General features: G+C 37.0%; 1 protein-coding gene across 1 annotated transcript in view; it reads left to right on the top strand.

The window, feature by feature from the left end:
• The window catches only part of IQCK (IQ motif containing K), a 50,152-nt gene that overhangs the window by 24,223 nt on the left and 9,821 nt on the right, over window positions 1–16,108 (top strand). The window lies entirely within an intron of this gene.

Here is a 16,108-nt window from a genome sequence, read left to right as displayed (position 1 = left end):
CTGCCAAAAGGGTAGATCTCACTCTGTAGCTCTTGCATCAATTTTAGTGATTGTGTAGCTGTACCATGAGTTGGGATCAGTGAGGGCATTTGGTGTGGGGCAGGTCAGTTTTCCTCAACAATGTTGCCACATGATTGCTGTATCTAACACAAAGGAGAAAGTGAACTGGGAAGAGAGAGTGTAATTAATTTCAGCATCCCATCACTTGGTAAAATTGAGCAGAATATGAGATAATATTCTCATACCTTGTTACTGTTGATGGCTGAGGAAGTGCCAATCTCCAGGTGATTGTCAGGAGGTAAAAGCCAGGGGCAAGTCATGGCTTAGACCTCTTCAGCTCAGTACACAAAAGCACATCTGTCAGTGCCCGCCTTCTGAGCCTGGTTTTGTGGGACTGGGAAAGGAAAAACTTACATATGAATCCCTGCAGGGTAAGGGAGTTTAGAATCGGGTTTCTGTGAAAAGTTTTAAAATTTAGAGTCCCTGTCAGTTAGATACCTACTATCCAGAAAAATCTACAGCTCTGGATTTCAAGTGACAGAAAATTTCTGATGTGCAATCTGGAATTAGGCAGCTTAATGGGGGGCATCTGTCCTCTGTGTCGCCTAATGACCTACGCAGCTTTTCACTCCACACTGAATATTTGTGGGTCACCATGTGGAAGCTCTTTCTTTGCTGCCTCTATAGACCATGCCATTGTTTCATTGTTTCACTTTCAGGTGCCCAATTTCTACACCTTTAAAGCCTAAGCTGAGGCACTGAGTATGTCCTGCTGGGTCTTCACTCAGACTTTTTTTTTTCGTTCCTTATTCTCTATGCAACTTAACTCTTCTGTTTAATTAAATGGAGTTATTGTACTCATGCACAGATATGAAACGGTATTCTGGAATTAAGTGTCTGACATCCTCACAGTATGCTTTATTTTAGAAACCACAGTAAGAATGTCCATACATAAAAAGTACTTATTAACATCAGTGCTATAGCAATAGGAGCTTGTTGTGACTAGAGCCTTGCAATTCTGCAATAGCTCTAGTCATCAAATCTTTTGTGGCTATTGTTGATTTAAAAACCATCCTGCTTTTTAATAAGTGATACAACTAAAACTTCCCTATGAAGCATTTTAATTACAAAACAGTCCATGCTCTGTAAATGTCAAAGGAATTAACTGGAGTCAGGTCATTAACCCGATGCACTGCAATTATTCTTTTACTTTCTATTATGTATCATTTCTATCTATCACTAGTTACAAGCAGATCAGGCTAAAAGGATGGCATGAAAGCTCCACACACTTCCCTTTCTGCTTGCAATCTTCTTTTGAAAGTGTTGCCTGAAGATGAAAGGATTTTCTACATTCACATAGGTGAAAGGCGAAATCTGTTACTAGTAACAATCATTATAACAACTGAGTTTACAAAATAGACCCCTTGTTTTCAGTTTTCCTTATCTTGATATTTTATTCTTACATAAAATAAATGTAATAGGTACTTGGGGCTAATAATTAAATTCTAAACAATGTGTGAAACCTCAGCACTTCCAGATGGGCTATTTTGTATAATACCAGCCAACATAAAGTTATCCGTGTTTTCAAGCTCCCCCAGTGGCAAATCTTTGATCCCCTAAACTTCTTTTCTATTATTTCCTATTTATACTTGTATGTCTGTTGGATAGCATTAGTTTTTAGGCTATCTAGTCAGGGTAATGTTGCAGTTATGCTGTGTTAAGCTTGCTGTCAAGCCTTCTGATGTGTATGCTGAACACTAATTCTGCAATCAGATTTGGATACATAAGGTATTTTCACTGGGCATTGTCTAATGAACACAGTGTTCAGTTATAGTATAAATGTTACCAATAAGTATCTTACTACATGGTGCTATTGTAGCACAATTTCTCCTCTATTGGGTGAAGCAGAAGAGTATTTAAACCCACTCTCACACAAGAGCTGTGCAGCAAACTCCAGGCGGCACTGAGGGCAAACACTTTTAAATTGTTGCTCTGGATTTCTGAAGTAATTCACATTTCGTCAGGTAAGATGAAGCGAATCAGTGGCAACTCTCATCCTTGAGGACAGTGTTGACTGTTTAAAAAGTTGCCTCTGCGTGCTGCCTCCTTTAATCCTCTGCAGCACTCACCTGCCAGTCGCATGCATAAGCTGGTACCACAGGGTGATTTCATGTTCACAATTGAGAGAATCACGTTCAAGTACTGAATCCACTGTGTTCCCCAGGGCCTAGAGAACCTCAGCAACTCTTGGCTTGCTTATGCTAGGCAAAGCTCTTGCACAAAGGGAAGTCTCTCTCCAGTTTTGCTGCTTGCCCTATGATGAGGTATGGTGACTGCAGCAGCAGCTACTGGATAGTTCTGCAGTTTGCATGTTTGCAAGTGCAGTGCAAGAAAAAGTATTTTCCTGTTGGAGGTACTTTTCCTGCCCAAACAGCCATTCTTCATGATCTTCAGGGAAAATGTGTGAGCTGGGTTGAAGCTCTTGCCCTCTAGCTTCAGCTGCATTGTGCTATTTAATGGAATTTGTCCAGTAAAATCTGCTTCCATTGTAATATTGCAAGATTTATGCTATATGTATTACACTACAATATGCAGTGGAGAAATCTACTTTTCCAGTTCCAATTGCAAGATTAGTTGGTGTTCTGCATACGCTTCAAAATGCTTGACGTTCTTCCAGTGTTCCTTTCCAGTGTTAGGAGTTCTGTCATAAGAAAGTTTGCATTGATACTGGTACTGATACCAATACAAATAGCAGTAGATTTCTTTGAGTGGATATTTAGATACGTTGAGGGGCAGGCTTATAATTAACAAAGACAGTAATGAATGACAACCTCAGACGGGTTCTGCATGTCTACACCAACAGCAGGGCTGCAATGAAAGCTGTTCCTGCGGGTGTATTTCAGCTGTGAAGGCTTAAGTGTGAGTTCAGTCTGCAGAATTCTCGGGGTAGAATTTTTTAAATCATAAATGCAGTTAGGTATCAGCTGATATCAAAGCTGTCATAAAAGTAATTTTTCAAAAGACATTGTGTTCAAAATCTTCCTTTGTGTATCATGGCCTCCTCAGTTGCCTTGCTATTGCAGTTATATATTGCAAGGTGTTATGAGCTGACACACTTTTCTGTGTCTGCACTGTGCTATGTGCAGGACCTTTTGATCTCTGCTTCACCTGATTATGAAATGTTCAGAACAAGAATTTTCTTCAGGGCAGTATACATTATAGTACGAATACCAAAACTGGAAGACTTTTTTGGTTGGGGTTGTTTTTTGTGGTGTTTGGGGTTTTTTTTTGTGATAGCCATTTGTTACAAGGCCTAGATTTTCCCAAACATTTATTCATATTTATTTTGCAGTTTTAATCCACAAAAGCTCAGGTTTGATTTACCAACCCATGCAGCTGGTTGCTTAAGGGATAGTCTGTAGCTGAAAAGAATTCATTCTGACGAGCAAAATCACACAGCACAACAGGGGAAAACTGCGTTTCTGTATGGGGTGTTTGTATGCAGTCAGTGAATTAGAATTCTTGGCTTTAGTAGTTTACAGCTAGAAGATTAAACAACAGAGTAACTAGTAACTGTGTACAAATATAATAAAAAATAAAATCCATGAGACATAAGTTGTCTTCCAGCAGACTTGACTAATAGATAAAGAAAACCTTGGCATCCAAGGTTTTCTTAAAGTCTGTGTGGGAATTCGTAGGCTATTTACAATGGTTTATTAGGAGTTTACTTTGAAAAAAAGTAGTAGGTTCTTTTTGGCTTTGGGGCTTTTTTTAAAAAAAAAAGAAAAGATATAAATAGATCTTGTTTTGAAGATGTAAAAGCAGTGGATTCAAATTTACTATGATAAAATTAAACTTCTAAATTTAAAAAATGAAAGACAAATTCTTTTCTTTGTAATACATGTTTAATTCTGTCAGTGTTAATTGTTGAAAAATTGCATTCCTGAAGGTGACTATAGAAGTTGATCTAGCAGGTTTGCTAATTCATTTTAAATGATTGCAGTTTAATGTTTGTGTTTTGGCCTCTTGCTTTTGATTTGTTAGCATTTACAGCATCTCATCAAGGCATGTTTTTTCACACATTCCGTTGTCTGTGATACCAGTAAGAGTTACAAATGCATACATTTCCCACTTATTTCTAAGAAATAAACCTATATATTTAGAACATATCGTTGTGAAAAAGGTTGTATATGATACTAGATCGTATTTAGATACGCAATCATATTTTGCATATTTTACGGTAGTCTTCATGCACATAAAATCTTAAAGTGAAAATTACAAATGCATTTTCAGAGGACAATATGAAACTGTATTCAAAATGTTGCAGCTAAGAAAAGCAGGGGCCTAAGGGTGGAGTGGGCTGTGTCATTTGGCAGTTGAATAGATTATAAAAACTCCTGTCTCTGAAGAAATTGAATCTTTCCATAAACTATTATTTACGTTGTTTTGGAGACTAATGTAGTGATAACATTTCCTTTGCTGCCTTTGCCGATTGTTTCAAAAGGAAAACCAAATTTCCTTTTAATCACTGTTATAGAGGTTTCCCATCATCAAATCAATTTTAGGACTCTAGGGGACACAGCTGTTTCACCACTTCAAAGAAAGTTGTGAAATTGCCCCCTTTCATTTTTTTTTACTTAAACCAGTGCAAGTTTGTATTGCTTATGTCACATTAGCTTTCAATGTTGTCACATTGTTTCTGTAATTCCTTAACTGAGCTCTGCTAAGTTAATTTAAGAGTATCCATACATAAAATAGCTGTGGGGCCCAGACAGATGGCTATTTGGAAACAGCTGTACTAGTTTGAGACGTTACTGTCCAGAGGTTTCATTATCAGTCTCAGCTGTGATGCCATAATTAATTTTTGTTAGTGCTCCAGCTGCTCTTATTTCATCTATTATTATTCTGCTGTTTATTAATGCCATTAAATTCTATTTCATTGTAAAGCCAGCAAGGTTAGTTAAAAGCGCTTTTACTAGTGATTCAATCTAACCCAGCTGACTTTGCTCTGAAGTGGATTGTGAGCACTCATATAAAAATGAGTTGCATAACACAACTACTTCTTAACCTTGTCTTACTACACATTCGGTTTAACTGCATTAATTAATTCTGTTAATTCAATTAATCCCCTTTAATTAAACCACCAAGCTCTTCACATGAAGCAGACAAAGCATTTATTGTTACTAAAAACTCAGATGTCACAAATAAAGCATTAAGATTCAGGATCAAAAGAAGAAGAAAAACATTTTTAAATAGATACGGCAATTTATTATGAAGTTAATTACATTAAGAATAACAATGAAGTATCTCTTAAATTTGTATGACTCTAATCTTGTTTATTAGATGCTGTAAACAGTGTTGAATCTAACTGTAGGGGATGAATGGTGAGCTGCCAAATAGCTTTTAGAAAATGCTGACTCGAGCAGTAATGTGATTCTATTGACACTACTAGAAAGATCAGCATACCTTCCGTGGAAATACCAGCCAAAGACTCGGTTAGTGTGAGCTAACTGTCAGATTCTGCTTTGTTGTGGCTTTCAGCACAATGCTATGTGTACCTTTATTTCACGGGTGTGTTTTAGGCAAAGACATACCATTTTATGAAAGCGTGTTCGTATAATCTTCACCAGTGTGATTCTTAAAATGGATATTAAGAGGAAGTTAGAAATGTAAACTGATGGTAATTAACAAATCCAAAGGCATTCTTAATTTATTTTTCTGTTTTCAGAAAGTGTGTTAAAACACATTGATTATTATTGAAACTAATGAAGTTTTTGTTTTCATTAAAACATAACCAGAACAAAAGACTTCTCGAGTTTTTCTTAAGTAGGGACCAAAAGTCTGATTTTTAAGGAGCAGCTGAGGTGTTCCAGCAACTTCCTCATTAACAAGGCAGTCCTGTGCTTCCTTGGCCACGGCTCTTGCCATCCTTTCCTTTCCTTGGCACTAGCAATTATGGCTTCATGGTTGGTCCAGCTGGCTGATCTGACAAAGAACCGCTCTTCAGTTCTGTTCGGCTGCCCCTTGGGTTAGTTTTCTGCTGGATCAGCCTGATAAACTGACTTGCCTGGTAATGACACAGTCCTTACTTTTAACATAAGGGAAATGGTCCATCAGTAATAGAGGGAAGGAAAACGGCCCATTTGTGATGGCTGTTCACTTTCAGATCAGCTCATCTGTCCTGTGCCTGCTGTGTCATGTGAAATCATACCCTACATGGCATGACTGCTTGGTTTGGTAGGCCAAGGTATAATGCAGCCTCATATAAACCACTGATTAACCACCTGTTTCACTGCATGTTTAAAGTATATCTTTTTTTTTCTTCTTTGTTTGTAATTCTTTATTGTTCTTTCACTGTATCTTTTATACTATTTATTACTAGTTTTGAAAAGTGTTCTACTTTTCAAAGAAAAGTTTTCTACATGAAAATTTGCATGAAAATTGCTTTATAAATTAATAGCATCTTGCAGGACTGCTGGCCTCTTTTAATGCATATGCCTGCTACGTTTCTTTTTGAGCGCAAAGAAAAAGGTGTATTTCTCTCAGCCTTTACTGAAAATGATAAAGCAATGGCATTCTTACCTGACATTTAATTTGCTATACTGCTCCACTGCTGTAATGTTACATTCCACAAAATGGGCTGTATTTGGGGTGTGATAGTCCTTACTCTTAGCAGTTTCTACCTTCAGACTGAAAATGTAGCATAGCACTCATGGCTCAGTTTAGTGGCTCTCGGCTTTAGCCTTGTAGAAGAGAATTATCCCCAATACAGCAGAGCTGGTGGGATAAATTTGTTGCAGAATATTTTACAGAATTTTTTAAAAATATTACCTTCTACAGAAAACACAGCTAATAAGAAAGCAGCCTCCAGAGGATATGAGTGAATAGCAGATGGAAGATGATGTCCCTTCTAGTTTTATTATTCAAATTTGCTGAAATTAATGTAAATGTGTTCAAATAAGTGGTTTAATAACCTGGGTGTTATTTGAGATCATGTTTGGCAGGATGTGACACAGTGGCATGCACGTAGCAAGACCTGCCTTTGGTTTCATGAGACTGATGTACTACCATGAGTGTCTGTTTAGGAGAACTTCTTTTCCCAGCGTGCATTTATCTAGGCCTGTCCCTATCGATTTTGTCAATATCTGTAGCCTAAATCATCCGTTTGAAATGGGACATAATTTGCTGCATCGTTTTGGTTTCTAGCTGGTATCCCATATAGCTCCAGTCGTATTTCTGCTTTAATGTTTCCAAGAAGAAATAGGCCTTGGCTTTTTGGTTAACAGCCTGGTTAATTTGATTTGTGCCTCCATGCAGTGGAGAAATCCTATCTAGTCATGATTCTGAGCAGTGTGTTACGCAGATGCAGTACTGATGAGACATCACTGGAAATGAAAAAGAACCTGTCCTACAATGAAAGGAATTTGAAAATACTTGATTTTTTTAATGAAAATACCTAGATCTTCATTCATTACTTATGTAAATAATACTGACACTGTTACAATGGTTATTTCTCTGCTGGTGTGCTTTTGGAAAGACCATTGGTTCTGTATACACTTGTCTAGTACTTTCAGGTATTTTATTTCCTAAGGGCTTTCTTTTTTTCATTTTACCTGCATAAAATCTATAAAATTTTATTTTAAAAAAGCCTTGTTCTTAAGGAAAGTAGTAAAAGAAATAAATATTCCTGGTTTAATGGCAAAAAACAATTGCGGCCCTATTAGCTAGCAGTTCTTACAGATCAACTGTAGCCTTGGCTTTGCAAGGTACTTCTGTAACAGTGAATATACACCGTGTGTGAATAATCTAGTTAAACCAAACTGAGACAGAAAGTAATCTTCACAGCAGGTAGAGGGGTTGATTTCCAGATACAGGAGGGAATATTTCTATGCATTCCATTCCATTTTCAAGCTGTTTTTCTCCTTTGGCAATAGAAGTTCTTACTCACCTATACTAAGAGCTTTTAAAAAATACTTCTTTCACAGAAAGAATTTTTTCCCTTGGGAAGATGCAACCAGCAATGTGCTGAAGAACTCAGAATGTAGGTGTTCTGTCACTGGAAAAATCCTTGAATATATGAATGAGATTGCAGATGAAGGGTAGAACAGGCTGCATATTTTAGCATTGCTGGAGTAGGAACAGATGCAAATTGTCAAGAAGCAAGGAAATGCAGTCACTCACTCCTTATAAAGCTGTGATGTGTCTCTACCTGAATTATGAGGAAAGATTCAAAAGCGAAATATGCTTACTAAGTTGAACTGGGGAAGTCTAATCTGCGTACTTTTGAAGGATGGCTGTATGTAATTGTATGAAGGTAAATAATCATATCACATCAAAGCAGAATGAATTGAAGAAGGGAAAAAATGTTAAATTCAGTACCCAGGAAAAAATAGCTACACTATGAAACTTCTTGGAATTTATTCCATAAACAAATAAACATGAGTATAGTCATGTGCTGTAATGGATCCTTATTAATAGTTCCATAAATGAAGTTACAATTGCATACGTGTCTGCAGGACTGAGTACCAAGGAAAATATTGAGAAGGGGATATATATATATATGGAATGACTTACACTAGGCTTTAAAAAATATTTAAAATGTACTGTAGGTAATAATGCTGGATTAGGAAAAGATATAGTCTGAATAGTTAATGGATTTCTTAAAGACTGCACCTCTGTGGTTTATTTAGAAAAAATCGGCTTGGTAAATTGTAAGGAATTCATCAGTTTTATGTGAGAGGTTTCTTGCCTTTCCCCCCTCTCCAACTTTCACCAAGGGTGACTGAAATGTAGTCATGTTTTAAGAAGATTTTAAACAAAATTATTTGGTTTTAATTTCATCTGCTGTCTTTTACTGTAGCTATAATTCTTTAATTAATCTCATTATGAAGCTCTTGTAAGTGATGACCTCCCCATATTCCATGGTTTTACACTTTGAATATATGTTATATAATACATATATTAACACGTATATGTTAAGATCTCAAATGTTTAATGTATTTTCTCAAATTATGTTGCTTCAAACTGAGCTATATAAAGAAGTTAAAAGTGGAAGGCTACTTGCTGTTGGTAGGACGCTGCGATTAAAAGAATTTGATTCTGCTTTTTTTTTTTTTCTTTAAACGTTACAGTATTTACAGGTATTTTGTTGTTTCTTTCTGAAAAGTGCTACAGTCCAAATAGTTTAAAATGAGTTTGTATATGTGATTGCTTTTGATTTAAAAGGACATATATAAGGTTTCGGTTACACAAAAGACCTTAAAACATCGTCTTTTTTTCCTTTTTTTAAACTAAAATCCAAGAACAAAGCGGTGCCGATAGCTGAGTATGTGGTGGTTTTCATCAAGCCTAATTCAAGATGCTTGAGATGTTTCTGAAAGTTTAATCTTGGCACTAACAGCTGAGAATGTAGTGATAAAAGTCATAAGACTCATGATGCAGATTCCACTTTATTGGTCCACACCCCAGAGTCAGATGTCTTTGAAAAGTTATAAAGATTACAGTAACATTTAATTTCTGAAACCACGTTGGGAATGTTTGGGGAAAAAAAAGAAAGATGATAATTTAGATAAGCTACAAAATACGTGATCTTCTGAACTGTGCTTAGACAGGCACAGCAGTGTATCTGCTAGTGCAAGTCTGGACTAATCCTCCAGTACCAAAGCTGTATTTTTACCCATCACTCTGCAGTTTTTAATAATGATTTGTAATGGAAAAAAGACAACTGCAATCTGTTGATTTTTCTGTGATTATATAATTTGTTTGTTTGTTTTAAAGGAGATGAGAAATTCTTCATGGCTTTTCCAATCTTTATTTTTCTTCTTTTAACCTTCTATAAGATAATAGTGAAAAAAATGGAGCATTTTTATTGAAAATTCTTGTTGGTGTTTTTTGTTAGTTGGTGTTTTTTAGTTAGCAAACCCAAAATTTCTATAACTGAGAAGCATTAAAAGCCTGGAGAAAAGGCTGCCACCATTTAAAAAGTAAAACCTCCAAATAGTCCTGCAGAAAACCTAGACTGAAGATGTTCCTAGTTAAAAAAAAAGGGGGGGGGGGGGGGGGGGTGAAGGCAGGGATAGAAAGACCATGAATTGTTAGTCTTAAAATATGATTCAGAGATTAGCAAAGTGGGTGACACATTGCAGAACATTGCTACTTGCCCCAGACTTCCCTTTAAACCCTTTAAACTGGTATTAGTCATTTGGATATCTTTTTTTAATGTAACTGTCTATTCTATCTCTTTTTTTCTTTTTTCTTCTTTTAACCTGATCATTTGTTTTAGTATGTGTAAGAGTTTAAATTTGGTGATTTGACAGAATGTATCCTATTTTGCAAGTAGGAAACATTTCAGAAGTAAGAGGGGCTAATGGGTGTAAATAACAGTTTTCATGAAGCTGCCCAGTTTGTATCTTCCAGTATTTTTTTTCTGGCTTTATACCTTGAATTGTAAAAATGCCATCCAGATATATCCAAATGAATTCTTAAACTTTCTATCAAAATATTAGGAAAGCATGGTGGATTGCACAGACACATTCTGCTAGAGATCTTTCAGCCTTTTTCTATCTCCATTACTGGATGTTGGTGTTTGGGAGTCTCCTGTATATCAGCTCTTGCTTCCCTAATCTGATCCTAAGTGAAGTTAAAAAAGCCCTGAAATCGTTTGTTCTCTGAAGTCACAGAGGCAAGATTAAGCATTTAACAAACTTTGTTCTGATTTGGAGGATTAGGTTTGTCCTGTTACTTTTATATATCCATTTTGCAGAAGCTTCTTCTGATGAGTGATCCTCTGACAGTTTCAGATTCACAAGTAGCAGGAATGTCTGGGCATAATTTCCATTTATTTGTTTAATGTACCTTTTTTCAATACATCATTCTCCTATCACTAGTGACTGCAGATTTCCTGAAGTGAAAGGTTTCAGTAATAATTGTGTACATGCTGACTTTCAATAGTAAGAAGCTAAAATTATACACACTTTATAAAGAACTGTCTCTTTGAGTCAGGTCTTATTTCAGCAAGATTGCTGGTGGCTCCAGTTTCATGTTCAGGCTTCTTTGGCATTTCACTGGGAGGCTAGGGTGAAACTCCTTTCTCTCTATATATATTTTACTCTAAGCTCCTGCTAATAAGTTATTCCAATAGATTTTCTTTAATGGATTTTCATCTTCTTACAGTCTGAGTCTATGGTATTTTTGATTACTAATTTCAACTGTTTAAATTACTAAATGTAATTCTCATAGTTCTTATGTTTTAAACAAAATAAAGAGTGTAGGTATATAAACCTTTCATAAGCTACTGTCACAAACCAATTTTATTATACAGTAGTGTATAAAGTAGGTCATAGTTTGTTCGCTGTTATGCCGAAACAACCAAGTCTCAAACCAGAATGTCAGTCCTGTGCATTAAGATAAGGGAAAATTGTGTCTGTTACACAAAATAGATGGTAAATACGTTTGAACACTAATGCATCCATAAATAGGACAAAGGCTGGTCCTCAGATGTCTAATAGGAGTTTTGCAGATTTTTCGAGTATTCTACCCCCAGGGGCTAGCTGAAGCAGTAAATCCAAATACATCCAAAGCCAGTGCTGCCTTTCACCACCACCCTGCCTCAACAGTGCAACACGTGCATGATAACTGTGTCAAACGAGCTGCGTTTCCAAGGAACGTGGCAGGCAAACTAGTAGAGAACTTTATTGTAGTAGGAGTAGCAAGTCAAAAATAAGTTAACAGTTGTGCTAACCTCTTCAGAGCAACCCCCACCTCACATCCAAGTAAATCAATCACAGTCTCCACTAGTGCTTATTATTGTAGTGATGGTTGTAGCGTCCTATGATTTAGAATATGCATGCAACTAAAGCATACTTTAATCGGGTTCACTCTGTATTAAAAAATAAGAGTAATGAGACTGAAACATAGTGCTAACAAACTCAACTGTCCTGACAGTAGAAACCATGTGAGCTATATAAACTGTAATACTGGATATAAGTGAGATGTGAGATATTTTTTTTTAACTTACACCGTCATAGCACTTAAGGGCCTCAGTTGCTCTATGTCTTAGGACTTAAAACAGGAGCAGGTGTTTTAAAACTACATGAAATACTGTGACTGTGCTGCCAGTGATGGCGGTTGTGTTAGTTCTGTTTAAATCTTACGTTGCACTTCCTTAAATTAGTGATTTTGCATTCTCTGTAGTTAATTTTCACACATTCTGTTACAAAAACATCTTGGGAGTTAACATGTTTGTAATTTTTGTGGGAGCTGAATCCAGCCTCCTGTGAGAATGGTTTTCTTGGCACTGCCCTGAGACTGGCAGCAGTGTACAGTTGCAATCACCACTGCATAACTGGCATCCTCAGGCAGTTCGTTCTGCCCAGTTATGTCCATACACCTTTCCCCAGAGTGCAGGAAATCTCTGTAGAGAAAAAGAGATGATCTCCATTGCAGCAGAATCCCAGTTCTCCAGTGGTACCAATCTGCCAGTGTAACAGCACACAGTGACTAGGGACACAGAGGGATAAAATGGGAACTGTGCTGTTAAGGTTCAACTTCAGGTTTTTTTTCAATGCAACTGAAAATAGAAATGGGTCTTTCTCTTGCTCTGTTGAATGAATGATATGATTCCTAAGGCTGAAGTGGTTAAAATTTAGCGTATGAAGGGCATGGTTGTAAGTTGGTTGTTCATATTGACATTTACACTATTCATTGCTTTTAGATATGTGTGGTCTGAAAGAAAGGTGCTGGCTTATCAGTTCAAAACTTCATGGGAGGTATGCTAATATACAAACTAAACATCTTCCTTAGGTGTTTCAAAATATTTCCAGCAAGTTTAGTTTGAGGTGTCAAAGCCTGGAAAATACATTTTTCCAATGGAAATTTCTAGTGAAAAGACTCAGCCAGGCAGCTCCTTTCTCCATCTTTTCAGCTTATCTGAATCCTGAGGACATCTTACTTTTCTATCTGCATAGGAAGCAAGTATATGTCGAAAACTATTTAAATAACTGCCTGAAATGCAGAATCATGCTGACAACCTGTGCTTCTTGGTTAGTGTGATTTGATTTGGAATTGTTATGCTTAAGTAACACAGGTTATGATAAGACACGGACGCTACTGACTAAAAGCACTGCCAGCAGCTACCTAAAACCCCTGCTCATTTTAACGTGAAACTGTGTGAGAGCCCTGGGGTTTTTGGCCTTATTGAAATTTTTATGAAATATTTGCAAAGGCCAGCCTCATCACATCAAGGAATATTAAATAAAATTTGACACAATAGTTAGTGTTTTGTATATGGGACATTCATAATCACGAGATATTTAATCCACTTTGATTTTTTTTCTCCTTACCAGCTGTACAAACAAAAGCCTTAAAATCCAGAAGTGTCTTGTGCCAGCAAGGCACTGGGCACATATTGCCTTGATGGTTGTAGAACACAGGGCATATCCTGCCACTGTGGTCATATTTTGAGTTTCTAAGGTATTTTCTGTGTTCCTCATCATCATATGTCACTTTTCCTGTGTGTTTTCTATGAGCTGAGATCTTCCAGGTTGGTAATGCATTGAGCACTTGAAATTAGCACATGGGCCTGTTGCAGCCCAGTGTTCTGGGTACTTACGACTAGGATTTTGTTCGGTGGTTTTCAGTTACATGCTTTGTAAGTGTAACTAAGCTCTCCTCAAACTGTATGTACAAAAGGGGATTTTTTGGGCTTATTTGGCCTTCTTTGCCTCTAGCATAACTTTTATATATAAATGTCCCAACAAACTTGCTTGGTGTTCATGGTGTACAGTACAGATACATCTTCTGAAGTGCAGGGAGTAGAAAAACATATTTTTATAAGTTAAAAGACAGTTTGTAAAATATTCAAATATTAAGAACAGCGTATGGCAGCTGAAATCACAGAATTAGACTGAGGAACCTGACTGTTGTATCAGCAGAAGAAAAACATCAGGTTAATCTGTATTACAGCGCTCTGAAAGAATACGGAGCTTTGAAAACAGCTTTCACAAGGGGGTGGGACGTTTCACTTTTATGTAGAGCTTTTGTTCATTTAGAATTGTTTACTCCAGCAAGCAACCCTGTGCTCTTTGTTTGACTGATTTTTCCCATTTGGCAGACCCTTTGCAATCACATGGATAACATTCTTCTTTCCACTGAGACATAGAAAAACTATTCTTTATTGACCTTGCTTGTTGTCCTAAATGACAAAAATATATTTATATACTAGGTGAACTGTATGACTTCATCACTGGCTTTCGATTGAAAATTCTTCAAAGCAAAAACCTCAAAGAGCTGCTTTCATTATTATTTTTTTTGAGCAATCCAGTAACTTCTTACTAGCAAACAACTCTGCCCTCAGCTATCCATGAACAACTCCCACAGATGGCACTGAGAACTGTGTACAAGTATCTGAGTACTGAAGCTGTGTCAGAACAAAAAAATACCATAGAAGAAACAGGTCTTTTGGGTTGGGTGAGGGATTTTTATTTATTTATTGAACAACAGCGTATTTGCTGTGGAAATAAGGATGTTTACTTTTTTGTTTCTGTGGATGTTTTGGGAAGTATTTAATGTTTTCTTTTATATGGTTGCAGTGGGAAGCAAATCAGAAGGCTCAGAAGTACACACACAAAATCATTCAACATCTCCATTTTAGTTTTCTCACCAGTATCACAAAACACAGAGCTCATGGGCTAAATTTTGTGGCACTGATATAGAAACACTCTTAGCATTAGTTTTACATGTGAGGTGGTGTACATCAAAGGGAGATTATGTAAGGACCCAGCATGCTAAGACAAAAATCAGTCCTAGTGTAAGCAAGCACAATTCTGTTAAAACAGGTGGAATTGTGCACATTTAGTCAAAAATAGTGAGTCTGTGTTTATCTTGTGTTCCTGAGTTGCAAGCTTTTCTGACAGGGACAAAGCTCTGGATGAAATAAATGGGGTTGCACCCACATGTAGGCAAAGATAAAAACTAAGGCAAAAATCTTCATTTAGTATAAACTGGAGTAGCTTCACTGACTTCTGCAGAGCTGTGACAATTTATACTGAAACAGAACAAGTTCTTAAAAAGATTACTCAGGACGAGTTTGGTACAATGCTCTGGGTGATGCTCTGTTTGCATTTAGAAAGGAATGTACTCTGAATAATTAGAAAAGATAAGGTGGACACCCAAAGGAGATAAGGAGACCATCAAGTCAGGAAATCGTTGGTTGAACAAAGAAGATCGAAAGGTCTAGTCCACCTAGATCCCACCTATTGTGAATGGAATGATTAGGTGTTAAAATCAAATGAGTATGTATGTAAAGATGGTGTCTAATCTCTCACAAAAACTGTATAGAATACCTAACTTTTCACAGAAAAGTTCGGAGCTAATTTGTCCGGTGCGAATCGGCTAGCTCCCCAATGCTGCACAAAATAAATACCTTTGCTGCTTAAAGACAAAATTTGTCTCTGAGCAGTTACTCTGTGCCGTTTTGGCATCAATACAAATCCAGGCTCTGTTCATAACAGCCAGAAATGCTGTGCCTCTGCAATTCCAACCGAAGGCAGTAAGAGTTAGGGTTGTGCTGCATTTCTGCAGAGGAGAAAAAAAAAGTCAAAGGCCCTTTTGTTATCACTTAGCACATGTGCTGAGAAAGTGTAAAATTAAGATCACACAGGATTGCTCAAAGTGCTATCACTGTATGTGTACTTACTTACTTAAATTGCAAGCAGAATAAAAATCAGATTGGGCCCCCTGCTAAGGAGCCCTCATCTTTTTAACTCTGGCTCAAGCATAGTCTTATTTAGGCCTTTATAAGTTCATAATTAGAGAAGATATTTGCAGTTCTACTACCAATTCCATGCAAGTCAAACAAAGGCCTAGTTGTTTCGAATGAAAGCCTGATAAAACACAGATACCTTCTAGCTCTTGCTGTGGTTCAACATGGATTTCTTCCATCACTTCCATAGCGCCTTTGTCTTCACTGTTACACCACTACCCACCCCTTGTGGTTTTCAGTCCTGGCTGATGATGCTGGTTGTTGCACCCAGTCAGGAAAATCAAACCAGCTGAAGAAAAATCTCTCAACCTGCATTCTTCAGCCCCAGCTGTATGATCTTATCCCCTG

Source organism: Falco punctatus (assembly GCF_963210335.1).
Source record: "Falco punctatus genome assembly, chromosome: 4".
Classification (NCBI taxonomy): Eukaryota; Metazoa; Chordata; class Aves; order Falconiformes; family Falconidae; genus Falco; species Falco punctatus.
This window is presented reverse-complemented; position numbering and strand designations above follow the sequence as displayed.